Source organism: Olea europaea, unplaced genomic scaffold (genome assembly GCF_002742605.1).
Source record: "Olea europaea var. sylvestris unplaced genomic scaffold, O_europaea_v1 scaffold10587, whole genome shotgun sequence".
NCBI lineage: Eukaryota > Viridiplantae > Streptophyta > Magnoliopsida > Lamiales > Oleaceae > Olea > Olea europaea.
Window position 1 is genome coordinate 699 of NW_019227934.1, and position 3,542 is coordinate 4,240.

The 3,542-nt window shown below is 34.2% G+C and overlaps 1 long non-coding RNA gene across 1 annotated transcript; it reads left to right on the top strand.

The window, feature by feature from the left end:
• Positions 1-388: 388 nt before the first annotated feature.
• LOC111372981 lies at positions 389-3,399 on the top strand. Its single transcript, XR_002698849.1, has 3 exons — positions 389-752; positions 866-2,934; positions 3,013-3,399. It is a non-coding gene; the product is annotated as an uncharacterized LOC111372981 (long non-coding RNA).
• The last annotated feature ends 143 nt before the right edge of the window (positions 3,400-3,542 follow it).

A 3,542-nucleotide genomic window follows, 5' to 3' on the forward strand; every position in this document is an offset into this window, starting at 1 on the left:
ATCTAGCAAGTTATTTTGAAGAATAAGAGGTGATATACCTGGAAAACATCAAATGAGTGCCTTAAAATCCTTTCCATATATACCTTACTATACAAGGAGTTGAACCTTGCCCCTCCCCTCTCAACAAGAAAAGAAAATAGAAGCAGCTTTTACCTACGTGCTAAACAAGAAAAAAAATAAAAGAACTAGAAAATTAAAGAGAACAGTACCTCCTAAGTAAGTTTCTGGTATGGTATCATTGGTATGTATCATTTCTGCATGGATTTTTTAGAACAGTACCGCCTAATCAAGTAGTTTTCTAGTAAGTTTGGTATGCTTTTGCGATTTGACATTTCACTTGAAGACTTCTGAGCAATTGGTGGTATTTGACTAAAATTAAACGCATTATTTGATGATAATTTGATTTATATCAATATAGCTTCAACATAGGTGGTCACAGAGTAAGGAATAAGGAACCAGCGTCATGGTCAGATGAGAATGAACAAGCTTTTATCAAAATTCTTTACGAGAGAGTGTAATCAAACGCATTGCAATGTTCTATATTCACAAAAGACGAATGGGGCAGGATCAATGAAACCATGATAGCTTCAACAAAAATGGATTACGCCATAGATAGATTGAAGGGAAACTAGAACCGCTTGCGTAAGATTCATCGCATGTTCTCTGAACTTTTGGGATATATAGGTGTTACACGGGATCCAAATACTAACAACATTAATGTTGTAGAGGAAGTTTGGCAACACTTTTATACGGTACTTTTAATTTCAAAAGAATATTTTCGTCCTTATTTTTTGTCTTATCAATTTTACAATTTTGTTCTGTTTTTTTTAAAATTTGACAATGTGACTTCTTTTTTCAATGTTAGATTAACAAGTCGGATTACAAGTTGTTTAAGAGGGAAGGATGTAAGCACTACCACGCTCTTGGAGAGATATTTAGCGGGAAACAGGATTGGATTTCCACTCATAAGGAAGGAAGGTTAGATATCTTTGACATGGTTGTATTTTTGGTTAACAAAACTACTTTCACATTACATAACCAAGAAAGTCAACCATAAGTCATCGCTACTTGATCGTCCCGATATCATGCTTGGTACTGGCTCTGATCCTGATATGATTTATGCAGTTCTGGTTCTCTAAATCTTATAGTTAGTCAACGAAATTTCAAGTACCATTGGAGATGTAAGAAAGAGAAGATTTCCCATAGCAGAATCGTGGATAGGGAACTATACTAGCAACCTACTCAATTTATTGTAGAAATTTTTGGATAAATTATTAGACCATGCTCTTACCTCACTGTCAAGCTATCCGAACAAGAAAAATGGATACCAACCCGGACTTGCAAGAGAGCTACTACAACTACTGGAGGATTAGACAGTGCCTCTACTCAGCTTCCAAACACATCAGAGGAAGAATGACAGCTAGAAGATGATTTTTTGAATAGGGGAGTGAATACACGTGCAGAAAATGATGATGAAGTCGATGTGGTTTCAAATATTCGTCGACGTAAAAAAATTGGTATATCAGGTGAACGACGACGTAAGGAACCTAAGATCGGTAAAAGTGATAAACTCGAGGCTTGCATGGCACATTGGTCATCTACAATTAGTTCGAGGAATGAAGAAATTGAACTTAGAACACTTTACTTAAAAGAAAAGTTTGCAAAGATCCAAGGAAAAATCAAGTAATCAATCGAATAGTGAAGTAAATAGTCCGGATCCTTATTCAAATATTATTTGCTTGGACATCTTAAACAATATGGAAGGGGTGTCCAACGAGGTTTATATGAAAGCAATAAAGGCTTTTAAGGATCTCAATTTTAGGGTGTCATTTGTAAAGATGCCAAAAGCAAGGAGATGACCTATCTTGGAACTACTTTGATGTGACTGTGGTGTTAATTTCTTCAATATTGTGTTGTTTTAATTTGTGACTACTTTGTGTTGTTTTGAACTATCTTGGAACTACTTTGTATTGTTTAAATTTCTCTAGTATTGTGGTAATGTTGTACTATTTTCATTTACGAACATAGTGATGTTGAACGTCGGATAATTGATGTTAATTTTTCTTGAGTTTCTAAATGCTTGATTGCTTGTTTTATTCGAAAGAATGGTGGTTGACATGACTTATGATAATTATTTGGGTTATATTTTGTTCACAGTATGATTGGTCAATCAAATGTGGATGATAATGTGAGTATCGATGATTCCATTGATGAAGATTCGAGTGATGATGATTTGTTATATATGGATATTTTGACGCAATTTTTGGTGATTTAATGCTTAATTACTTAGTTGCCAACAAAGCAAGTACCATTGGTAGGAGATCTTGTAGAACATCATTACTTACAGGAAAATGTACATTCTAGAAATTATGAATGGACATTCGTACATGTACTATCGTAATTTTTGTATGTAGAAACACGTTTTCATGAATTTTTGTAATATTTTGAAAGAGAAAGGGTTGTTGAAAGATGGGAAAAAAGTGAGTGTCGAGGATGGTGTTGCTATGTTTTTGATGGTTGTAGGGCACACTACACGATACAGTGTTGTTATTGGTGATAAGTTTCAGCATTCCAACAACACAATACGTAAATGTTTTAAACGAGTTGTAAGCGATGTTTGTTCATTTGGCATTGAGATAATCGTTCGACAAATCAAGACATTGTGCATGAGCTGATTTTGCACAAATATCCTCTCTTTAAGGATTGTATAGGAACAATAGATGGAACACATGTTGCAGCTTGAGCTTCTGCATCAAGACAAACATCTTTTCGAGAAAGGAAAACTAATGTAACAAGAAAATGTGATGTTGACATGCGATTTTGATATGAAATTCACATTTTTATATGACGACTGGGAAGGTACTGCTAATGATTCATGAGTATTCGTCGACACAGTTACAAGAAGGTCAAACAACTTTCTAATGCCACGAGGAGGTATATTCTTATACTTTAAATAATTATTCCAAATATATTTACAATGTCTCACTATGTAAGCCTTTTTTTATTTTTCAGATCAATTTTACCTTGTTGATTTTGGATATCCAAACATGCCTAGATTTCTTACCCCTTATCGAGGTCAAAAATATTATCTACGTGACTATATTAGACGAGGAAGACTACGTGGAAAGGAAGAATTGTTCAACTATAGACACTCCTCGTGCCTTAACATTATTGAACGTTGCATTGGAGTTTTAAAAGCAAGATTTTCAATTTTGAAGTTCATTACCAATTATCAACTTAGTAGGCAAAGACAAATCCCTACTGCATGTTGTGCAATAAATAACTTCAATCGTCAAGAGCACGCTTTAGATAAGTTATTCGTAGAGTATTCAGAGGAGATTATAGTGTTTCAAGACATACCAGAGTCAAGTTAAGATCAAGAAGTCATATATTTTGATGCTAGTCAAACAGCTAAAATTGGAAAAGTCAGGAATCAAATTGCTACACAAATGTGGAATAACTACTCAAGACATCGTACATGATTTCGTGGATATACTTTATATTTTATTTAGTGTCTACTTGTTTTGTCATGACACATAAAC